This window comes from Neophocaena asiaeorientalis, unplaced genomic scaffold, assembly GCF_003031525.2.
Source record: "Neophocaena asiaeorientalis asiaeorientalis breed wild unplaced genomic scaffold, Neophocaena_asiaeorientalis_V1.1 scaffold230, whole genome shotgun sequence".
Lineage (NCBI taxonomy): Eukaryota > Metazoa > Chordata > Mammalia > Artiodactyla > Phocoenidae > Neophocaena > Neophocaena asiaeorientalis.
Genome location: NW_020175186.1, coordinates 2,613,500 through 2,639,443, shown reverse-complemented (window position 1 = coordinate 2,639,443; position 25,944 = coordinate 2,613,500). Strand labels below are relative to the sequence as shown.

At 42.3% G+C, this 25,944-nt stretch overlaps 1 protein-coding gene and 1 pseudogene across 3 annotated transcripts in view; both read right to left on the bottom strand.

Moving 5' to 3' along the window:
* Positions 1-25,944, bottom strand: part of NELL1 (neural EGFL like 1) — an 844,123-nt gene that overhangs the window by 688,445 nt on the left and 129,734 nt on the right. The gene's annotated exons all lie outside the window — the stretch shown is intronic.
* On the bottom strand, positions 25,715-25,867 carry LOC112412945 (uncharacterized; annotated as a pseudogene).

Here is a 25,944-nt window from a genome sequence, read left to right as displayed (position 1 = left end):
AGGAGGTATTTTTAGCTCAAGGTAAGAATTTTCTAGCAGTCAGAAAACACAGAGATAAGGAACAGCCTTGGGAAGCAATGAACTACAGTCTCTGAAGGATGTCCTAGTAAATGACAGAAGACCACTTGGCAAGGACAGTAAGCCTCAAACTCAGACAGAGAGACACAGCCTCAAAACTTTTAAGAGCTGCCCTTGATTATCTACTATATGCAAGAGCTTTACAAACTTTATAATCCTTGAAATAACCCTAAAAGGCAGGCATTGCTATACTCAATTGATAGATATTCACAGAAGTTAAATGACTTGCGTGATACCATTCAATAAATGGCAAAGCCTAAATTCAAATCCAGATGTAAACTCGTGCTATGCCACATTGTCTTACAATCCTCTATTGATTCTGTTCTTAAAAAGTCAAATGTTCAGGGCTAAGGTGGGGGGCCCGCGTACCCAAAAAAAAAAAAAAAAAAAAAAAAAAGTCAAATGTTCAACCAGTTGGTTACATAAACAGTGCGAGATACAGAAAGATCATTGGACTAAAGTCAGAAAACATCCGTTTGTATCTTACCTTTACCATTTGAGCTTTGTGACTTGGGGCAAGTTACAAAACCTCTCTGGGCCCTCACAGTTTCTTCACTCACAAACTTAGTAACAGTACCTATTACATAGATTTTCAATGAATATAAAACAGATAATCTCAATAAAAGTACATTGCAAATTCTAAAATGCTTTTCTAAAGTAAAACATTATTAATGTTATTAGGTAAGATCACTGCTTTCACCCTCACAGAACCATCCAGGAGGTACTTTAATTTGAAGTATTTTCAGAAAAACGATACCAGAAGCCTCATCTAAGACACTTGGCTCAATTGGTTAGAAAACAGTACCCACTGTCAGCTTTACAATTTCTATAAAAGAGGAGTTTAGAGGCAGCAATGTGATAGGAAGGAGAGGAGAGTAAGAGCCTCCTAAATCACTGCCTTGGTGTAGCCACTGATAGCACATGAATCCAGTCATTTAGTCCCATTTTTTTCCAGGAGTTCAGAAAATGTGCTGCACGAAGTGTTCAATTATACCCCAGACTAGCTGCCTCCAAAATATTTGCTGATACTCATGAGTGGGTGAAAATTTAGTGTAACCCCATTTTATTACTCATCTAAATGGAGATTTAAATTTAATGATAAATCAAAGGACTGATGTTTATATAAAGCACACATCAGTAACTAGGACTATCGGGGTCAGAAAGGACACTGAAGGTCTCTGGTTCAACCTCCATCTGCTACTTGTTATATTAATATATAAAGATCCAAAAGCCATCTGTCATGCAGAGACCATATGGGACATCCTTGTGTAATGCTTTAAAGCTTCCCAGAGCAAATGGATGTCTCCCCAAAGGCCTGAGATTGACCATTTCCAAACAACCCACGTGAACTATTTCAGGGTCTAAAAGCTATGACAAGGGACTAGGTAAATATTTCTCTCTCTCCATGAAGTCCTGATGCAACCACAGACCACCACCACCACCTGCAACATTGGCGTCCCCAAGAGTCAAGCAGAGATCTGTATTCTTTGACCTCTTCACTTTTTCAGGACCTTGGAAAGCACACATAAGGTAAGGTCTCTTGCCAAACATTAAGGGAGCCTAGTAAGCTTTCCAAAAATACAGATTTCTACGCCCCTCATAAAATCAGATTTAACAGGTGCCAGCCTGGCCCCACTGTAAAAAAGAATCTCTGATGAAGGCTTTATTTGGCAAAGTCTGTCCTCAAGAAGCAAAGTCAGGTTTGACTAGGATCTCCTCCTGCCCTGCTACAGTCAAGCTAGCCTATGACAGGAGCAGCTGGGACTCTGCTTAGGGCATCTCCAAGGCAGAGTGAGAGGCAAAGGGGAACAATCTCCTCCATGAGGCCGTTTCTAGATGTTTTTCTACTTAAATTAAAACAAACAAACAGAGCAGCACAAAGAAAAGAATAAGTCCTTCAGCATCCCAACGTTTTGTGGTACATATAAAAAAGTAAAAGGGTTCTCCTGACCGTGGCCCATTAATAGTTGTGTAGATGATGGATGGAGGAACACAGGAACGGATAGAAAGACAATACATAGGCAGCCACTTGTAAATTTATTTGACAAGAGTAATATTATATCCCTGGCCTCCTGGAGCCTTCATTACAGTGTAGATAAATTATAGTTATTTGTTCATTGTTGTTCAATTTCAAATAGTGGCAAAAGCTAAGGTGAGCCACTGAGTATCTCCATTTACCCCCTCCAGATGGACTCTGCCTTGTTCTGTGCCAAAGAAGACTAAGAGGTTCCCTCTCCTTTTTGGTTCCAGTTGGTTTCAGCCAATGGGAAACGCCAGCAGGAGGGCAGGAAGGGTTGAAGTTGGGGTACTAATTAATTCATATGGAAAAGACAGCACAGTCCTTGGCACACGGTACTAGCTACATAAAGGTAGCTGCTCCTTTTAAGAGCAAAACTAGTGAGGAAGGCCCTTGACTTCTAAGTGGTACTTTCATGCCTCTCTCTCAGCTGCTGTCTATAGCCTTCCCAATATAAATGTGTCAATACAGACTTGATTGTTTTTTAATAACGTTTACTGAGAGGACAACTTTTGTGCCTTGACCTCTGCTTTGTATCACGTTCACTGAATTACTCATTTAGTTTGGGGCTCTTTCTTTTAAAAAGTAATCACTTTGTTGCAAGAAATTTTTAGGTCAGAAGTTCACAATCACCGAAGCAGAGCAAAGCAATTTAGATGAAATTTCCTGATCTGAAGGAAGACTTTTGTTATTGTGAGGCATTCAATAGTGACTGCCAGCTGTTTAATCAAAAAGTTATTGTTCATTGTGGAGGAAACATTGGAGTTTGGAAAACAACGAGGCTATAACTCCAAGTTCAGAAAGTGTCTGATGAAGTTTCAAATCCTTTTCAAACTCCGACTGATCATTTAAACTATAATGGCCCATTTCTGATAAGGCATTTCATGGATGATAATAAGAAAATCACTTAGACAACGGAGATCTCCCACTAATCTCTTTAATTATTCCCTTTCCTAGTGGCTCCTTCATGTTCAGATTACAGGGTATAAATTAAAGACAGTTTTAAGAGATGTCTCAGATAAGCCTATTATTAAGGACACATAGGTGACTCCTTTAATTCCAAAACCAAAATGAATGATAAAAGAAAAATTAAGAAGGTGAGGGAATTATAAGGGGAAATTTTTGCATGTCAGAAAAAGAAGGATTTGAAGAAGGCTAATGGGAAAAGAAAAGATTCAAGAGTCAGAAAGACTTGTAAATTCTGGGCTTACCCACTAAACTTGGGACGTGACCTTGGACAAATCACTTTATCTTCCTAGGATTATTTCCTCACCTTTTACATAAAGAAAATGATGCCTGCTCCTTTTACCTTTCTAAGGCTCTATACGACACTGCACAGTAATTGCTTTAAAAACTGATGCCCGGGGCTTCCCTGGTGGCGCAGTGGTTGAGAGTCCGCCTGCCGATGCAGGGGACACGGGTTCGTGCCCCGTTCTGGGAGGATCCCACATGCCGCGTAGCGGCTGGGCCTGTGAGCCATGGCCGCTGAGCCTGCGCGTCTGGAGCCTGTGCTCCGCAATGGGAGAGGCCACAACAGTGAGAGGCCCGTGTACCGCAAAAAAAAAAAAAAAAAAACTGATGCCCAATACTGATGTGAAATGGCTTAAGTAATGCAGTGCTGAACCACCTGAATGCTTGTTGGTTTTTCAGATCCTCCCAAGGACCCAGCTACATCCCTTTCCTTATGTTTTGTGCATGAGATAATCTGGTAACCTTTTAATAATCTTGCCTTTTTTGGTCAAGTTATTCAAATTGATTTCTGTCACTTACAACGTAAGGATCTTAACTAACAGGAAAATGTAAAGGAAAATACACTTAACTGACACAACTCTATACTCAGACGAAGAACTACAGTAAGTCGTGGGATGCCCACTCAGCAGCGTATATGAAGATAAAAATTCTGATCTCACCACACCTTGGTGCCTACCTCATTTACATTGTGATGTAATCAGCAGTTTATGAATTTGTGGGCAACTTGATAACAGTTCTTATTTGCTGTGGCATCCCCAGTACCTAGACCAGTGCTAGGCACAAAATGTATGCTTAATAACAATGGTTTTCATCTCATGTATTTTTGCATTTGTGTCAGTCTGATCAGTTCCTGGATGCAACCATCTCTCTGTGCTTGTATGATTACCCAATGGGTGAACTGGCTAGGCTCCCTCTGCCTCTTAAATGGATTAACTGCCAACATACTTTTTTAATACTACTAGGTTGACGGAAAAGCTGAAACGCACATTTTCAATTGAAAAAGGATATTTTGAATAACAGAAGAATTACTCAAGTAAACCCCATGCTACTTTTCCACACATAAATAAACATTTATATGCACATTCCCCTAGTCCCTTGAACCTTTCCCTCATCTTTTCATACAGATCTCAGAAACGACGCTCTCAGTAACACGTAACTGACTAGACATTACTGAGCACTTAATACGAATACTCAAGAAACACCCATTAAGGAATAAATAAATGAGTTGCTTGATGAAATCTAAGGCCTTAGGAGCCTCTCCAATTCACAGAGACTCCAGCCACACTGAACTATTGATATTTGCGAGTCCTACAAGTTTCATGCACTCTCTTGCTTCCAACCTGTGTACATTCTGGTCCCCTGGTTCAAGATACCTTTCTAGCACTTATCTGGCTGTATCACACAGCAAGACCCAACTCTGTTGTCAAACGGGGAAGCTTTTCTCATACTATCTTTCTCAAGTTTTATTGAAAATGCTACTTTTGTCCTGATTTGTATGCTGCTGTCAGAGTGTCTGACGCCAACCTGAATTTCTTTCCTTTGTAAATGACATGGCCTTTTTGAAGTCATGAGAATATTTTTATATAAAATTTAATACCCTTACTAGGATATCTCAGAGTTGACTTTACAGGTCCATTTTCCCAAATTCATGATGGTTCCGCTCGGTGTGTAGATCTGGACTTCCTTTGGTTTTCTTGCATTGTACTTTTTAACGGCTTTATTGAGATATAATTCACCTACAATATAACTTATTTAAAGTATATACTTAATGGTTTGGGATATATTCTGTTATTAACTTTTTAAACTTTACATAACAATTTTAGCCATTTTAACCATTTGTAAGTGTACAATTCAGGGGCATTAATTACACATTCACAATGATGTGCAACTACCACCACCATCTTTTACCAAAACTTTTCATCACTCCGAACAGAGACTCTGTAACCATTAAGCAATAACTCTTTATTCTCCCACCCCTCAGCCCCTGTTAACCTCTACGTTCTCTAGGATCTGACTATCCTAGATACTTCATATAAGGAGAATAATATTTGTCCTTTTGTGCCTGGCTTGTACTTGGCATAATGCTTTCAAGGCTCATCCATGCTGTAGGATGTGTCAGAACTATATTCCTTTTTACAGCTGAATAATATTCCACTGCGTGTATGGACCACATTTTGTTTACCCATCTGTTGATGGCCACTTGAGGTGTTTCTGACTTTTGCCATTGTGAAAAATACTGAAATAAACATTGGCATGCACATATCTATTCAAAGCTGTTTTCAGTTCCTTTGGATATGTACCTGGGAGTGTAACTGCTAGGTGATATGGTAACTTCTATTTAGCTTTTTGAGGAGCCACCAAACTATTCCATAGCTGCTGTGCTTTTTTACATTGTATAAGGGGTCCAGTTTCTCCGTATCCTCAACAGTTATTTTCTTTTTAATTATAGCCTTCATATTAGTATTAAGTGGTATCTCACTGTGCTTTTTATCTAAGCAAGTTGAGCATATTTTCATGTGCTTATTGACATTTGTGTATCTTCCTTGGGGAAATGTCTATTAAAATCCTTTGCACATTTTTTTTTATTTTTTACTTTTTAACATCTTTGAGTACAATTGCTTTACAATGGTGTGTTAGTTTCTGCTTTATAACAGAGTGAATCACTTACACATATGTCCCCATATTTTTTTTTTTTTTGTGGTACGTGGGCCTCTCACTGTTGTGGCTTCTCCCATTGCAGTGTACAAGCTCCAGACGCAAAGGCTCAGCAGCCACGGCTCACGGGCCCAGCCGCTCCATGCATATGAGATCCTCCCGGACCGGGTCACGAACCCGTGTCCCCTGCATCAGCAGGCGGACTCTCAACCACTGCGCCACCAGGGAAGTCCTGTTTGTAGATTTTTTGATGATGGCCAATCTGACCGGTATGAGATGATATCTCATTGTAGTTTTGATTTGCATTTCTCTAATGATTAATGATGTTGAGCATTCTTTCATGTGTTTGTGGGCAATCTGTGTATCTTCTTTGGAGAAATGTCTATTTCGGTCTTCTACCCATTTTTGGATTGGGTTGTTTGGTTTTTTGATATTGAGCTGCATGAGCTGCTTGTAAATTTTGGAGATTAATCCTTTGTCAGTTGCTTCGTCTGCAAATATTTTCTCACATTCTGAGGGCTGCCTTTTCATCTTGTTTATGGTTTCCTCTGCTGTGCAAAAGCTTTTAAGTTTCATTAGGTCCCATTTGTTTGTTTTTATTTCCATTTCTCTAGGAGGTGGGTCAAAAAGGATCTTACTGTGATTTATGTCATAGAGTGTTCTGCCTATGTTTTCCTCTAAGAGTTTGATACTGTCTGGCCTCACACTTAGGTCTTTAATCCATTTTGAGTTTATTTTTGTGTATGGTGTTAGGGAGTGTTCTAATTTAATACTTTTACACGTACCTGTCCAGTTTTCCCAGCACCACTATTGAAGAGGCTGTCTTTTCTCCACTGTATATTCTTGCCTCCTTTATCAAAGATAAGGTGACCATATGTGCGTGGGTTTATCTCTGCCTTTGCCCATTTTAGAATTGGGTTGTTTGTTGTTGAGTTGTAGGAGTTCTTTATTCTGGACATTAATCCCTTACCAGATATATAGTTTGCAAGTATCTTCTCCTATTCTGTGGGCTTTATTTCTCTTGGATACTCCTTTAGATGCACAAAAGTTTTTGATATTGATGAAGTCCAATTTATCCTTTTTTTTTTTTTTTTTTGCCTGTACTTTTGGTATCACGAAGTCATTGCCAAATTCAACTTCTCAAAGATTTTTCCCCATGTCTCCTAAGAGTTTTCTAGTTTTAGCTCCTACATTTAGATCTTTGATCCACTGAGTTAATTTTTATATGTAGTGAAAGGTAAGGGTACAACTTCTTTTTTTTTTGCAAGTGGATATTCAGTTTTACAGTACCATTTGTTGAAAAACTGTTTTTTTCCCACTGAATGACATTGGTACCCCTGTTTTGAAAATCAACTGACCACATATGTGAGGGTCTCTTTCTGGATTTTCTATTTATTCCATTGGTCCATACGTCTATCCTATGCCAACACCACACTGTTTTGATTATTCTAAGTTATATAGTAAGTTTTGAAATGAAAAACTGAGTCCTCCAAATTAGTCCTTTTTAAAGATTATTTTGCCTATCTTGCATTGTAATTTTAAATATTAGTTCCATTTGATTATTTCATTTTTCTTCTTCAGGTACTTCAATTATATCTACATATATGTTGGATTATCTTTACCTATTTTCTTTATTGACCATTTTCTTTCCAGGTATTTTTATTCTTTTTTTTAATTATTCACAGTATTTATTTTATAAGGTTGCTGCAAATGCAGAACAAATACTGAATCATTATCCCAAAGGAAATACAGAGTTAGGTTCCTGCGAGCCTGAGATCGCAACATTTTCATTAATCAATGCATAACCTTGTTTTATGTGTGTTTCAGTTTAAAGACACCTTATTGAATCTATTTTTTTTTGATTTATTAACATTGAACTTAACAGCAACAGTGCTATACATCATAAAGCTTATCTAACACATGCCTTTTCTGTTCAGGATGATTTTACTATTTTTTTTTATTTAATACTCACTTTCTTAGTTATTTTAATGCCTTTCTTCAATGGCCCCTGTAGTTCTTTTTATTCTCTGTTGGGGTTGTCATTTGTCCTTTATTTCTAAAATAATAATGTCTATTTCATTTCTTTCCTGCATTCAGTCATTCATGCTTTATATATTCCTGCTGTTTTTATATTTCCACTCTGAGTTTCTGAATTTCTGATTAGGAGTGGGTTTCATATCTCTAAAAGTTTGTTAAAGTATAACTGACTCTGGCTGGAATACTGTCTTACAGTTTTTTCTACTTTGGTTTTTTAGAAGAATTTGCATCAGCTGACATATTTTCTCATTTTTAATAGTTTTGTACACAAGTTCCTGCTCTTTTATGTTCATTTTGTAAAGACTTATTTTCAGGTACCTTGAAGTTTATGGTACTTTCTGCCTCCATTTATGCTAACAATGTCAGTATGTATACATTTATTTGCTCTCCTTGTTGACCTGTAAGTGTTTTTGGAAAGAATGTGACGAGATTCAGATTTAGGCAACCACCATTTTCCTGGAACAATCCAGACAGGAGGGAAACTTTTCTATATCCTCCCTGTGACACACCCGCCCCCCAAGCTAGATTAATAGCACCATCTCCGTATTCTTAAGCATCCTTCACCACACTATGGTGGAACCTACCACGTTGTTACAGGAATTGATTTACCTTTCCAACTACACGCTGGGATACTTAGAACATATAGCTTTTCTTCAATATAGGTGGTTATGACTTTATTCCTAACTACATTAACTGGATGTGTAACATGACTGCTGCTTACCAGCAATGTAACCCTGAGCATGTAAGTTGCTTCACCACTGTATTCTAGCTTCCTCATCTGGTTTAGGAAGTTTGAGGACTGACACGATCTTATTTAAATGGATTACTCTGGTTGATGAGTTGAGAATAGACTAGGAATAGGGACATGGCAAAGGTGGAATCAGGGAAAACTACTTATTGCAGACTATGGCAACAGTACAGGCTGCAGATGAAACAGTACAGATGAGAGATGGTAACAGTTCGGACCAGACTCTACAGAGGTGGTGAAAAGTGGTCAGAGTCTAGATACACTATGAATATAAAATTAACAGAATTTGCTGATAAATTACATTTAGAGTGTGAGGGAAAATTTAAGGAATAAAAGATAATTCCAAGTTTTGGGAGGCCCAGTAACCAAGGGAAGAATAATTTTCAAGGAGAGAGTGACCAATAACATCAAGTGCAGCTGATCAGTCAACTAAGATGAAGATGGATAATTGACCCTGGAATTGACAAGGTGGAGGTCCTTTGGTGACTTTAATAAGAGTGTCTTTGGTATGATTATAGGGACCAAACCTTACTAGGATGGATTCAGAAGAAAAGGGGAGAGGAAGAAGTGAACAGTGTTTACTAGCTCTACTGTAGATTTATACTGTAAAGAGAACCAGAGAAATGGCAAGAGAGGGATATGGGATTGAGGAAAGATTTTTATTTATATATGATAGGTTTATACAATGTATTTATATTGCTTGCGATAGTCCTGTTGAGAGGAAATACTGATGATGCAGGACTGAATGAAATGGGACAAGTGATGTCCTGCACAGGGAGGGGGATGGCCCTAAATAGGAACATGGAGAGCGTGCATAGCAATGGGAAATGCAGAGGCCATGGTCCAGGAGCAGGCAGGCTGTGGAGGTAGGAGTCAGTAAAGTTCTGACTGTTTCTATTTTCTGGGTGAGGCAGGAAGAAAGTTTATCTACTGAGTGTGGGGGAGAGGAGCAAGTGTTGAAGGTGTAAGGAGAGAGGAAATATGGAATATCACCTCACAAAGGAGGAGAGTATGATGGCTTTGGAGTCAAACAAGCCTGGGTTTCAATCCCACCCTCACCTGAGACCTGCTTGGGGCCTTAGGGAGGTTAACCCTCCCTGATCCTACCTCCTCATGGTCAACATGGGAATAAAAATGCCTTAAATACCTGCACCCACATCTCACAGGGTTGTCCTGAAGGTCAGTGAGATGCTATATGTCAACTCCCAACACATGGTGGTCACCTAATAAATACCATTCATTCCTTTCCTACTTTCTTATCTTCTGTTCTCCCATTTCCCTCTTTTTATCTCAAGTATATATGGATGAGGATGAAATTAAGAGTCTCATTGACAATTTTGATATTAAAGAATGAAATAATCCTTCATTTTTCCTTTCTCTTCCGGACCCCTTGGGGCTCTTTCTAACCCTAACACCCAACCAAATCCGTCAGTCAAGCAACCAATGGGTATCTGAGAACCTTCTCTGTACCCAAAGCTGTGTGTGTGCTGGGGTAGAAGAGGGACAAGAGAGAGGATGTTCTTCTCTTAATTAAATAACCTTACGTTATGAGCAGGAAAACGAGAATCAGAAGGAAAGGTATCCCCCACATGCACACGAGTCTAACTCTCGTTAGACTCTCGTTCAAACTCTTGATTTTGCGTGACACCCAGAGAAGGGAAGTTCTTCCTCTGGGTCATGTAATTGAATAGCAGAGACAGCGCTGGAATCCAAATATTCTCATCTACTGGCTAGGATTCACTGAATTTTATTTCATAACATTTTCCTCCTCCTCTTCCTCCTTTCTCCTCCTACTATTACTGTTGGTAAAAATTGTTAACATTTACTGAGTGCTTACTATGTACCAGCCATAAATCTATATGCTTTCCATGTATTACTTCAATTAAATCCATGATGTAGGGTCATTTATTACCTTTTTCTCCCCATAAATGACAAAACCGTGGTCCATTTAACGTATTAGGGAAACCATTGGAAATTGAGGGATTTGGATATGAACACAGCAGTCTGGCTCTAATCCAAAGGCTTACTCACAAATCACCATTCATTATACCTTACTCATTTCCACTGGACGTCAGTTCTCCCACATTCAAACCCTCGAACAATTAACTCGTGTCTTTGCTTCTGACAATGCTTAGGGCTCTGAGCATTTCATGTCTTGGAATTGTGGGTTTATGCCCATCTCTTCAAATACTCTTCCAAGAATATTACATGTCAGCTCCTTCAAGGTCCAGAATTCTCTCTCATGCCTAACCATTTACGCATAGCATTCCTCCCCTCATTTCTTCACTCATTCATTCCCTAATTCAACAAATGCTCACAAGTATCCACTCTGAGTCAGGCATTCAGCCAGGTGCTGCGGATACGGCATTGAAACGCAAGACAAGTTCAACTTGCTGACAATTATTTTACGCAGGCCTCTCACTGTTGTGGCCTCTCCCATTGCGGAGCACAGCCTCTGGACGCGCAGGCTCAGCGGCCATGGCTCACGGGCCCAGTCGCTCCGCGGCATGTGGGATCTTCCCAGACCGGGGCACAAACCCGTGTCCCCTGCATCGGCAGGCGGACTCTCAACCACTGCGCCACCAGGGAAGCCCTGCTGACACTCTTTACCGGAGGTGAGGAGTACGGGTCAGAGAGAATGAGACACAGTAAGATTGTAAACAGGTAAATGATCAAGATAATTTCACACAGTGAAAGTCCTTCAGAGGCAATAAAAAAGGATGAGATTATTAATGTGATCAAGAGCGATCAGCTCGAGACGGCACCACATCCCTCTAGAAGCTCAGGCACATGCCTTCCAAAATAATTTCCAATATAAATACCACTGCCATTTCTTTTTAGCAACCAGTGTCAGATTATCCTGGACACAAATAACAGGACTTACTCTTGCAATACTGTGCTCTCTGAATACAGAAAAACAAAAGCCAAGAGATCGGCCTTTTCATCTGTCTCTCAGCACCATTTGACAATTTCCTCTTTTTTGACCATGTAATTATATTTTCCAAAGGCCTTATCAGAGAATCCATCTGAGCAGAGGCTAACATCATCACTCAGTAATGTGTCTGTAATTGGAGGGGATCTCATCCGTATTTCACATGAGTTGGACGTGTGGGCTGAGGTGAACGCAAGAGGAGGTCTTGTGGGCTTGTCTTTGAAGGATCATCTGTGGGGTCCCATCCTCGTGTCATCTGTACTTCTCATTAAGTCTGCTGGAGAAGGAGGTGAGGATGCACAGCCCTCTCTAGAGACCTATGCACTCCATCCTCAAAGCCTTCTGCCTTCCCCAGTTCCCACTTCAAGCTCCTGGCATATCAGAGTGACAGGAACCCCTCTTTGTGCACAGTACATTACAGTTTACATGGTATTTTCACACCCTTTTTTTCTTCCTGAAGAGACAGACAAAAGCAATTATTCTTGCCACCCTACTTTTACTGATGAGAAACCCAAGGAAACACAGCTAGGAAGCAGTAAAGCCAGAGAGTGATCCAGGGTATCTGACTTTGAACCCGTAACAGTAAGGATCCTGGTAGGAAATAGTCACCATACTGAAATTTGGTCATTTGAAAAGAGAATAATAAATTAAAGGGATTATTTACAGAAAGAAGTACGAGCAGGGAGTAGATAAACCACAAGAGATGGCAGACTAACAGAAAGACTGTAAAAAGGGGGTGGAGGCTTGGGAGCTCTTTCCTTCCTGGGCATAAAAGGGCCAGGAACTCAAAAAAGGGGACACCTGATAGGGCCTGTGGCTTTCAGTCAAAAGTGACCCAGTGCCATGTGACCACACAGAGAAGGAGATAGGGGAGTAGAAACCCTCACCTCCCTCCAACTTCCTGCCTCTTCTTCCTGCTGATGAAATTCCAAAGAAATCTAAATGGCAAAGGAGCCCCCAGATGCAGTCCACATAGGTCAGCCTGCAAGGACACAGAGCAGAGTGGAGCAGAGACGGGAGAGATGTTTCTGGAGAAGCAGATGGAAGATACCCAGCCCAGACCCCAGGCTTTCACCACCATCCTACCCTGTCTCCTCCCCCTTGAGGGAAGACTGGAGTCAGTACCTAAGCACACTCCCTTTTGAAGGAGGTGACATTTGGGTTAATCCCAGCGATTGCCCATCTTGCAAATAGCAGGTCACCTTTTTCAAATGGCACTTAGTAAGGACAAGCTTTAGGGCAAGGCTGGGTCATATAATGTGTATGTTGAACAGCCTTGTGGCTACTGTAAAAGTTGTCACCATTTTCATCTCCATTGAAGTCAGGAATCGAGGTTGACTCCAAGTGAAGCCCTGAACCCACCTGCAGATGTCTAGCCCATTGCTGCATGGCTCTAACTCCAGGGGGGTAAGCAGCAACCCCCTCAAGCAGTCCAGGACCCAACTTGCAGCCAAAATATAGCAGGAAAAAAAAAAGATCAAGCTATGGGAAGGAGTCACCGTTAGGATGATCGGAAAAGCCGAGTACAGAGTGCAGAAAGGGCTGTCCTGCCCGTGGAGATGCCGGGGATTGGGCCGGCAGAGGAGCCGTGACACTGAGGTCAGTCAACAGGGGAGAAATCCAAACAAGTTGCCAAACTGAGTGGGGAAAGCAGCAGGCATCAAAAGTCAGGGATCCGTGAGCCAAGAAGACAAGAGATGAGACTACGAGGTGAGAGTAAGGGGGAAGACGGGCCTGGGGAAAAGCTGTGGCAGGCACTGGCTCCGAGGGGCCTGCCATGCTACTTCATGTGGAAGGGGTGGCTGTGTTTTAAGGACCCGTGAGGAGACAGCAGCAACAGGCAGAGGCCAGGTTTCCCAAAGTAAATGCCTAACAAGAGCTCCCAGCCAACAGGGTTAATGGACTCCGGAGACAGAAGCTGGGCCAGCCTCTCGGACCCACTCATATTCTTTCCCCCATTTGATCGTGGCCTTGAAGATTCCCCAATGGCAGGAACATCCATGTATATAAATGATTCCTGATTAGCCAGATACTCCTGTTATCTCCTTGTATTTGTCCTCCTGTTTACTCCTGCTCTGCCCAGGTGTGGGAGACCCATCCTCGTTATCAAATTCAGCAGCGGCAGCAGCATGGCAGCATTTACTGAACAATTACCAGGCATGGTACTGAACTACTGATATGCCGTGGCAACACCGCTGACAGCCTACAGATGTCATTTCCCCTTCTCTGTTCCAAGTACCTCAGCTTTGTTGAGGGAGATGTGTACCAGCATCATGGAAGGAAGGATGGTTGGTCTAAGGGGTCAATCATGGTGACCCCTTTTCCCTTTGTCATTGTCTCTAGATGCCTTTCATTTTTTTTAACATCTTTGTTGGAGTATAATTGCTTTACAATGGTGTGTTAGTTTCTGCTGTATAACGAAGTGAATCAGCTATACGTATACATATAACCCCATATCTCTTCCCTCTTGCATCTCCCTCCCACCCTCCCTATCCCACCCCTCTAGGTGGTCACAGAGCACCCAGCTGATCTCCCTGTGCTATGCGGCTGCTTCCCACTAGCTATCTGTTTTACGTTTGGTAGTGTATATATGTCCATGCCACTCTCTCACTTCGTCCCAGCTTCCCCTTCCTCGTGTCCTCAAGTCTATTCTCTACGTCTGTGCCTTTCTAGAGGCTTTTCACTGGCAAGGGTGACAGAGTACACGGATAAAAAGGATGGCATCGGTCCCAGATGACATGTCTGAGCACCAACTCATCTCAGGCACTGCCTCATCTAAACTTCCTGTTTAAATAAACATCACGCATCCTTACAGTTTAAACCCCTGTTGTTGGCAACCAGGTATGTCTCACCTGATGCACGTGCGCTGTCCCACTTAGTTCTAGATCCCGTGGGGGAGGCGCTATATTAACCTTATCTCATGATTGGGCCTGTAAGAGTGAAGGAACTCGCCAAGGGTCCCACAGCTAGTGGCAGAGCCAGAGTTGAAACCCAGAGTTATCCAAATCCAAAAGCCTGTGCTCTTAACCATGAAACTATACTTTCTCTCACTGTGCTCACCGATGCCTGACCCTGGCCAGCACCAGCTCCACTTCAGCCACAGGAAATAAGATTTAGCATCCTGCCCACGCTCAGAGCATCTGACCCTCATCATACACCCACTTCAATCTTGTAACTCCCATCTTAGCATAGGCTAATTGCTACGGTCTCACCTAGTTACAGAGCTGAGACAGGACACGCTGATCCAAGGGCAGGGGCACTTGGCTCCCTGCCCTGTTGCCATAGTCACTGCTGTGCATAACAGGCCAGAGGCGTGGATTACAGCCCAAAGCAGGAGGCTAGAGGCCTGCAGGTAAATACTGTTCCCCACACTGCCAAGGGACAGAGCTGTCCAGACTATCCTACAAGGGACAAAGCAGCCCTCATTCCTCCTAAGTATGTTCCTACCGCACACCAATGGCATATCAGGCTTTATTCTGTTAAATGAGAAAGCAAATTAAACACCAATACATACAGTGCTGTCTTATTATTGAAAAACAATGTGTTTGCATATGCAAAGAAAAATTCCAGAGAAGAGAAATAAAACTGGTGATAATGACTTCTGTAGAGTGGAGTTAGATAATGATGACTTCTGTAGAGTGGAGTTAGATAATGATGACTTCTGTAGAGTGGAGTTAGGGGCAGGGTGATTGGTACCACGTGGTTGTGAACAGTTTGCACCCTTCATGGTGTTTTTTATTTATAAGTTATCCAGTGTTTTATTACCTATTATATCATTTATACGGTGGATGCTTTATAATAATTATTCCACTAGATGAAGCTAAAAATAACCTATACTGCAAGAACTTTCACCCCAAACTTCACAGTGTTGCTTAGAATTTGTGTCCTCATAGCTTCTTGTTTTCTTCTTTGTTTTTAATTTTGTGTCAAGTGTGAATCAGGCAAGCACCTTTCATCATTTAAGAAAATTAAAGGAAAAGCACGTCCACTGAACTTCACAGTAAGGTTATACCAAAACAGCCTGGGACAATCATGGAATCCAGCCTGAAGAGCTTACTAAAGGGTTTGATGAAAACCCCTTACTGCGGGCCTCAGCTGTAGGTTGTTTTAGGATGGTGATATATCCACCGTCCAGACAAGTATATCCAACTGTATTGACTCTCCAGCAGAGAGGGCACATGCCCCTTAATCCTACCTGTGATTGGCTTTTGTTTGTACCCTCTCTGTAAATCACGTCCACTCCTTCATGCCTGCCAGAGCTCCTGCGGACACAGGACACATGTAAATTCAACTCGAGAGTGAGGCATAGTTCACCCTGTGCTGTGAATCAGACCAGGAAATCACTGAAAGTCTTTTATAGATTAACTGCCTTCCTCGAGCAAAGAATAATCCTCAGAAATTCAAAGCAAAAGGAGGGGATATGGGGATATATGTATACATATAGCTTATTCACTTTGTTATACAGCAGCAACTAACACAACAATGTAAAGCAATTATACTCCAATAAAGATGTTAAAACAAATTTTTAATTTTAAAAAAAGAAATGCTAAGCTTACTTCATCTTCACCTTTCCCCAGGCCTTTCCCCAGGCCTTTGCATATTTACAAAGCACACTGAAATTTACAACACCTATTCCCATGCAGGTTCTCATTTCAGCCTCACAATAACCCTGTACAAGCAGACTGAGTAGAAACGATGCCCATTCTATACAGATCAGGAGACTGAGGCAAAGAACAAGGAGACTTAACTGATGGAACCACCTAGAATGATAGGATCACAAGTCAGAAGCCACAAATACAGACCCTTAGACCACTCTTCCATTTATTTATTCATTCAAGTATTCTCAAATATTTGTTGACTACCTATCATGTGACAGCTCCACAATATACACCGGTGATACAGTGGTGAGCCCTCGGGGTGTATACAGCCTGTGAGAAAGACAGACATCAATCACATGATCAAAAACCACTCTGTAGGGCTTCCCTGGTGGCGCAGGGAGTCCGCCTGCCGACGCAGGGGACACGGGTTCGTACCCCGGTCCGGGAAGATCCCACATGCCGCAGAGCGGCTGGGCCCATGAGCCATGGCCGCTGGGACTGTGTGTCCGGAGCCTGTGCTCCGCAGCGGGAAAGGCCACAACAGTGAGAGGCCCGCGTACAGCCAAAAAAACAAAAACGAAAACAAAAAAAAAACCACTCTGTAGATAAACAGTTTATGGTGAAACTGTAAAACACAAGAAACTTCTTTCTTTTGTCCTGAAAATTAAGAATAAGTAGAAATGAACTTGATATTCAAGAAATGGCATGTACAGAGATCCTGCAGCTTAAACGAATATGGTACTTAAAGAACTAAAAGAATGTAGTGCAAGAGGAAATCGAAGAAGGAAACATGGGCCAGACTATTCAAAACTTTAAGCTATATTAAGGATTGTGACTTTTAGCCTAAAACTCATAGAAGGCCATTAAACGAGCTTACATGTGTATTGGGGTGGGAAGTGCATATGGTGATCCGGTTTGCAGGGTGAAGTCTTTATGTATCACCCTAATGTCCATGCCTGTGAAAATGACTCAGATCCAGTGTGCTCACCTACTTCCTTGGCCTTGCTCTCTCATTAGCTCCTGCAGGCTCTAGTACATATCTAATTAGATACCAATAAAAGAAGCAATAATGACAAATGCCCTCCTAAATGGGGGTCCCCTACCGCCCAACCCTTTCTTTCACCATCAGTAGTTTTTAATGAGACCTTGTGATTGCAAAGTCACCTTAAAAAACACAGAGAGTTTATCACCTTGAAATAGGGAATATCAAAATTTATATTGGAACAGTGTAAAGCCAGCCATGTAACACTGGAGACTGGTGTAACGCATCTATTTCACATTTGAAGAAATGGCCGAATGGCTCATTTGCAGTCAGTCATGATTTAAGATTAGGTCCCTGGTCATTACACATCAGCACAGAGGCACATGCAAGGCATACCAATCATATGAGGATAATGGGCCATTCGAAGGCCTGACCTCATATTATGTCTGTGGGATTGAAGTCATGAACCTTCTGTCAACATTGTAGATTCCAGGAAGGAAGGAGAGTCTTTAAATGTAAAAATAATTTCACATAAGCTTTCTAGAGTCCAAAGACCAACAGTGGTTGGAATTTATAACAAGGTCGATGTTGGTGCAACAAGGAAGCAGCCCTTTGAAGTGACCAGCCTCCCCAGTCTGAGAAAGTAATACATGTAACTCGGCCTTTGTTGGTTTCAGTTTATAAATGGGATGGCTTACACTTCTTCCATGAGAAGTCAGAAGTGTTATCTTGTCACATGGGAGTGTTAAAAAGATAGAGGAGGAGAAGGAAGGAAGAAGGTAGAGGGGATTGGTAGAGAATAATCTCCCTGAGAAAGGAGTAAAGGTGGGTTTCCCTGGTGGCGCAGTGGTTGAGAGTCTGCCTGCCGATGCAGGGGACGCGGGTTCATGCCCCGGTCTGGGAAGATCCCACATGCCACGGAGTGGCTGGGCTCGTGAGCCACAGCCGCTGAGCCGGTGCGTCCAGAGCCTGTGCTCCGCATCAGGAGAGGCCACAACAGTGAGAGGCCCGCGTACCGCAAAAAAAAAAAAAAAAAAAAAAGAGTAAGGAATGATCTCTGGACTCTGGCTCCAGCCTGCCACTGACTTACTATGAACCCCTGGACAAGTCATTTCTGTTCTCAGCACCTCAAAAGTCCCTATCTATACGATGCAAGAACATCTACCTCAGAGTGCTTTTACAAAAAAATCAAGTGAATATATAAATCACCTCTTTTAAAAAAAAAAAAAAAGTCCAAAACACTAACCTCCACTCAGCAATGACGGAGCAAAAAGCCTGAGTTTTTCCCAGCGTAGTGCTGGGCCTCTAAGGGCAAAATGTCAAAGAATTCAAGAAACTGGAATCACAGATTGCCCAGCTCCTTCCTTGCTTCCACTTCAAAGACAGCACCAACTTGGAGAACACTGAGTAACTGCATGAGCTGTGCTGGGGACACACCAGAATGAAACACAGCCCAAGGCTCTTAACCTCCAGTGGAAATGAAATTCCATTCTGGGTAATACCAGTATTCTGAGTATCCCAAAGAAGCCAGCTCATGGCCCCAACTCCAAGCCTGTAAGTTCCTATGTGTGAAATTTGCTGTCAGGAAAGTGATACTCTCGGACTAATAGACTCTAACGAGTAGAGATGCAACAGGACACTCCCGAGGAAGAGTTAGAGACAGCATCACACAGGCCCTTTAAGGAGAAGGGAAATTATTTCTACTCTAATTGCCCCAGAAAACCCTCAGTTGAGGGCCCAGGCACATTAACCAGCTGGCTTAGTGGCTCTGGAGCTCCATCTGGGAGACACACTCGCAAGAAGTTAAGATGGATGGGCTGAGAGACAAAAGTCACCTGAACTGGGGGTTAGAGCAGGGAAAAGCGTGCACGGAAACCTTTTCCTTCCAAGCCTTCTCATCTTCACACCCCATCCCCACCGCACCCCCTAAGAGAAAAGCAGCCGAACAGGTTCAGCTGTAAATCTGTTTCCTTGCCTCCAACCGCTCTGCCTATTATTTATAACATTAATTTAAGTTCCCAGAGAGATAGATGAATTTCTTTCTGGTAGTGTGGAAAGTCAGTTCTTTTCAATGACAACATCTGTACCCCTGGTCTAACTGGAAAACGAATGTAGTATTTGGAATTCTTTTTCCTTTCCAATTAAAAAGTCCTCATGGCTGACTCATGCATTTTTTTATTCCCCAGTGCTCCTTTCCAATGAGTGAAGCATAAAAGGAAAGAGACAACTAATGTATAAATTTTTTTTTTTTTTCAAAAATACGGTTGCCTCATACCTATTGTTCTGGTTTGACTTGTTATTTTCTCTCACTGCTTTCCTTTTTAAGGAATAACCATACATATCCATCAAAAAGAGCAGAGTCGAATTGTAACACTAAAGATGCAACAAGCTTCAATATTTTCTCCTACAAGAAAACATTATTTCTCCTGCAGCCTATTTTCCCCCTCCATTCATCCTGTATAGACCCATGCCCATGCAATACAATCACAACTCAAGATGTGTCTGAAGGCATGTAGATGAAATCACTATAAGTTGGAAATGAAGTCTTATTTTCCTTCCTATTTTAATACATCTTAGGCCCCATGTATGCAATACTGTGCCTCCTTATTAATCTCCTCACGGCCTCAGGTAGCCAACAAACCACCAGATAAAGAGATACAAACCACCTACTGTATTTCTTTTTAGTCCTTTCCATTTGCAATTTTGAAAGCTCGGGAGTGCAGGTGGATGGGGGAAATGCGGGCCACTCTCTCATTATCCATTTCAATTGATCCTTTCACCTCCTACCTCTCTCTGCCACTGAGGCCACGGTTGACCAAAAGCATATTTAAACCCACCAGGCAACAAGAGGAAAAGATAAAGGTTTTGGAAAAGACAAAATTAGAAATAGGTTTATCTACCGATGTCATTAGAAGATGGGGCAAAGTTAAATTTGGAACCCACCTAATGAGGGTGGGATGAATAAGCCACAGGGTACAAAGCATGAGTCGAAGTGTGAGGGTCTCAGCCAGAATGAGACAGCCAACATGGTAATGTCTGAGCTGTCATAACAATTAAGCAGCCACTCTCTACTCTGCCAAAAAATCTACAACATGGACTGTATTAAATTGGCCACCTAGACCGTTAGATTCATTCCCTCCCATTATTTAAGTCTTTACAGCTTGGCAGCAGCAAAGGCTTTTTTTTCTGCAGTATTCAGAGGATGTGTTATGTTTTTTAACACCACAACTATCCATCATCTGCTGACTACAGTACACTGCTCTATCTTGTAGGTTACCAAGCTACCAGGGCCTCCATAGCCAGGGCAGCCTGTACCCTCCAAAAAGGCTGTCTGCTGCCACACGTCTGGGTCAGAATACGTCTGAAAGAAAGAAAGAACACAAGGTGGAGGGAACAAAATGCCAACATGTCTTAGATCCAAAAATGCATATTCAGCATCTACTCCAGCAAGAAGGGAGACAAGTGAGAAAAAATAAACGACTGGGCAGCTACGGTAAGTCATCTTTGCTCTCCAGCAGCATGCAGCACTGTCAACCCGGGTATCAATTCAGATGACTGCAAACCAGCTCCCTGCCGGTCTACTACAGAAGCAGCCCTGGGAAGGTGGCATGCTGGGTTGCTCTCCAGGGTCTTGAAGGCAAAAACAAAACAAAAAAAAATCGTACCCTACCTACCTAAGCGCTGTGATGAGCTAGAATCAGAGAGATGCCCAGAAGAGTAGAGGTGGAAGAGGATTTAGAAATAATCTGGTCCTAGCCCCTCTTTTTATACCTAGGGAGCTAAGGCCCAGACACAGTAAATGAATTTCCTAGGGCCATACAAATTTAACGATGTCTTTCAGCTCAAGTTTTCAATCCAGAATGTTCTTGTGCTAAAAAGCCAGATTTTCAAAGTAGAGAAGCGAAGAGTATCTATTTTGTTTAGGAGACCCAGGAAACTATAACATATGAGTTTCCTCATTCACCTGCTTTGTTTACATCTCCTCCTAAAAGCTCTGACGATTTTGGCTCATGGCTTGAGGAGGGGGGAAGTAAATCTGAACCGCTTCTCTCACAGAAATATAAAAGGAAAGACACCATACCACATTCTCAAAGCCCTGCCAGGACCAACGAAAGATCGTATTACATTGGAGGGGATGTTTCCTTCCCCATTCAGCCTCAGTTACATATTTTTAAAGAAACTCTGCAAATACTTATTTTTAAAGGGACTGTGTTGGCATAAAAACCGTGCACCATGATGTTGCAGTACCTACCATGAAACTAGAAGACAAACTACTGGGGAACCACGCCTAGGATTTGGCAGTCAGAATAACTTCAGGGACCTCAAACCCTACACTGCACCACGGATCCACATTACACACTAGATCTTCATCCACGGGACACGAGCCACTGTTTTTATACAGGTGAAAATCTGACTAAACTGTATTCATTTTCAATGATACTTTAACATCTTTTCTATATGATGGTATATGTTTATAGCACTTCATGATGCTGTGTGTTCATATAGTAGCTTGAAATTTTCTAAGGATTTTGCACACACTCTCTTGCTACATTCCTACAACAACCATATGGTAGAAGAGTTACTATTACTCCCATTTTACAGATGCAAGAACAGTTTCTGGCATAGGGAGGGAGGAAGGATTAGAGGACAAAACGATAGGAGGAATCTTCAAAGAACGTAAGACACAGATTTCCTGATTTCATATCCCTGCATCATTGCATTTAAGTCACATTTTTTAAATGGCAAAAGCAAGACAAAGGTCCAGCATTCGCTACAAGTTTAGGTTAGACCACAGAGCCCATATGCCTGGTCACTTGGAGAACAGCTTTTCTTCCCCTGTCCTCCCCTCTGTCATATTTCCTTCTCTGTCTCTTCCTGCAGGCTTTCTCTCACCGCCAACTTCATCCACTCACCCATACACACTCTTCTCTCACCAGCACTATAACTGGCTGTGTAATGCTTATAAGATGAACCTCATTCTAAGCCCAGTTCTCATGTGACTGGTATGGAATCACATCACAGTGGCAAAAACTGTAAAGCTGCAGAAATTGTCATGCATTTTCACCTGGGATGGTAAGAAATTGAGAGGCTATTCCATGTCCCCAGGAGCTCTTTCTCCTGTTGTCTCCCAGACCTGATTGTCTCTAGCAGAAATCTAGCAATCCATCGCGCACTAACAACATCCCCTGTACTGTCTCCTTGTACTGTTACTTAAATTTACACGTGGGTTATATCCTATCTTCCTAGCTTGCTTGTCATCTCTTCCTGGACAGAAGATCTGGTGCTACTGGGTTACCTGGACATGAGGCATATGCTGGATCTTCGGTTTTAATTTTGATGATGACTTGTGTGCATGTTTTCCTGTTTGTGAAGTAAATAATCTGTCAGTAGGAGAAGCAGGAGACCGAGAATCTAGGCTGGCTCCTTTGGAAGCATTGGCCTTTGATAGTCATCTCTTAATTTCCCCCTCCTTACTCTAGTGCAAATGTTTGTATAAAAGACAGTGGAGTACGTTATACGTGACTTAACTACCTTAAGGAATGTGTGGTTTAATAATACGATGTTTGTAAATACTTTAGGAGCTCTCTGGAAAGAAGATGCCGTGTCACCATATTTCATTATGAAAAACCTAGAGATATAAACAGATGCTCATATCCTGAAGTTACTCTGAAATATTCAAGAGGAACCTTGAATTACTGACTTGTTCAGTGATGTATAGTAAGTTTGTTTTCCTGGTTCTGTATGTTCTTCAGAATCAGTTGTACGGAAACACTGAATGTGCTCTGCAGTGAATAAATAGCGTGTGTTAGAAGTAAAATCTAAATATGTTTACCGTCTAGAATATAATCATTAACGGTCAGAGTGACACCTGGGCTGCAGGTGTGTGTGTGCACACGTGCTCTGTCCACCTGCGCACATTTGAACAAATGAGGTGAGAGTTCAGAGCTCCATTACAATGGGACTGTGTAAGAGAAATTTTTGCAGCAGTGAGGCAAGAGGAGGTGGGATTTGTGTGGGGAGACCTGCATATTGCAGAAACTTCTGGCTGAAGGCTGGATACATGTACCATTTGAATGGAAAACACTTTTGAGTCCGTTCCTCCACTGTCACTTCAAGACCCAGATGCTGGGAGTAACGCTTTTCAGTTCTCTCTACTATTATGAGCTGCTATTATGAGTTGTCAGAACAGCCTGCTCACAAGGTTTCCATCTGAGTCCACGATTTTCCTGATATCCAAGGACCAGGGCCAATCACTGGGGGGGGTCCTGGTGGCTTCAGAATTCAAAAGTACTGGACAAATAAACCATGGATTTCCTGATGGCAAGAACTCCTAATGCTTTGTATCTCCACAGCCTGGCAGAGATAGTGTGTCCAATACTTTCATTGGATGGACTGACTGAAAATTAAGAGTTACCAAATAAAGAGAAGGAAAGAAAATCCCTTTTGTGGTGAAAGAACTCTTAGGCCCTGGATTCCCGATGTCAATGGATTGTGGGCTTTGAGTAATGGGGAGAGGCCACGGGGTGAGCCGAGAATGGAGCAGGGGAAGCTGAGGAAGATTAGTTCAGGCCTCCTTCTCAGCTTTGTTGGCAACTATTAATACCAAGGCAGCTAAAGAAAAACCTAAGGCAGTGGAGATAATCAGGCTGGCCACCCAACTGAGTGGTTCCTTTTATGTTTCTAGCTTGAGGTGATCTGCTACCCACACTCTGGGAGTTTCTAACTAGGCCCAGCTGAACAGCTGAAGCAGGGAGAAAAGTGTGTCTCAATAGCAAGCAGAAAGCGTTCAACTACCAACTAAAATAGCGGTCGCTTTTCTTGTGACAATTTGTGTTATTAGGTCTGAATGGGCTCTGTTTCTCAATTCTAAAAAAGGTAGAAAATCCTGCTACATTCCAGTTCCTCAGAGCAAAGGAACTGCCTGGCATCTTCTCTTCCTCATTTCAAGTGTTTTTATGGTTCCTGGACCTTCTGTAGATTCTCTCTCCTGGGGAGACTTCCTGGCATGGTTATAACTTTGTCTTGGGAAGGACATGAATTTCAGAGGCAGAGAGGAGAGAAGACAAGGTTGGGGAGTTAGATCCTGGTTCACAGTTTTGGCTCTATGCTTTTTATGTTATGTGATTGAGACTGAGTTACTTACCATCTTGGAGCCTTTCTAATTCCAAATCTGTAAAATGGGTCTAATGAAATTGCCCCCACACCACATGGCCGTCCTAAGGACTATTATACTTAGCACATTAGCTGGCCTATGGTAGATGTGCAATAGTAGATGGAGGTCCCTTCCCTTATGCCAAGACAATGGGTTCCATTAGTAAGATTCCACATCTTACTGAACAACTCCAAAGACTGGCAATATAAGACAAGGGGAGAAAAATACTAGAAATAAAGAACAGACTGCTAACACCGAGTCTGGCTCTTGCCTTGCCTCATATTCTAAGTCCAGTGACAACAGTCCCTCCTGTTGGGCTAAACAGGCTAGTGGTTACAACAGGCATGCAAGTCAGACTCGGGTCCAAATGCTAGAGCTGGCGGCACAACAGTGAGAGGCCCGCGTACCGCAAAAAAAAAAAAAGAAAAAGAAAAACAAAATCAAATCCTAGAGCTGCCACTTAGCAGCAGCGGGATTGCAGAAATAGAATGTAACCTCAGCTCCATCGTTTTGTTTATTTATTTATTTATTTTGCGCTACGCGGGCCTCTCACTGCCGTGGTCTCTCCTGTTGCGGAGCACAGGCTCCGGACGCGCAGGCTCAGCGGCCAGGGCTCACGGGCCCAGCCGCTCCGCGGCATGTGGGATCCTCCCAGACCGGGGCACGAACCCATGTCCCCTGCATCGGCAGGCGGACTCTCAACCACTGCGCCACCAGGGAAGCCCAGCTCCATCATTCTTAAATGATAAAAATAACAGCCTGAGTGATGAATTCATCTATGTAAAGCACTTGGCACTGTCACTAGCACAGTCAACACTCAATAAATATTATCTATCATATCCCCATTTATCATCTGCCCAGCACAACTCTAGCAGGTGACAGGTTGAGAAAAATATGACAGTGTAACTTTAAGGGTAAAGGAATCAAAAAGGAAGAATCTCACGGCAGTATGAAATACATAGCTTAGAGAATAAAAATCAGCCTTTCTGAATCCACTCTCTGTGAGGGTGGCCTAGATAAGTAGTAGAGCAGCATCTTGATAAATAGACCAGAGCTTCTGCCACCCTAAAATCAACCAGTGCTGGCTAGCAAGAAACTTCTGAAGAAGATATGTTTATTCCATGTAATAGACACTAGCCCACCTTAAACTTTCCTCCTCCCTACTGGGGATCTGCTTCAGGTAGTTATATTTCCAGGGTCCCTCACTTATTTGTTGCAGCCCAGCCTGTCCCCCAGCTTCTACCACCCCTCTATATTTTTTTTCAGGGGAAAGCATGAACGCAGTCCCCCACTACCACAAACTATGCAGTCGAGTTTCCCACATTTGGGGAAACCGCAGGTGCCCCCTCTATTTAAACCACGGGTTTTCAAACGCGAGTCCATGCACCAAGGCTAACCTGCCTGCCTAGGAACTGTCCGGAGAGCTTATAAAGAATATAGTTCCACCCTCAGAGAATCTGATCCACTAGGTCAGAGATGGCACCCGGCTACTC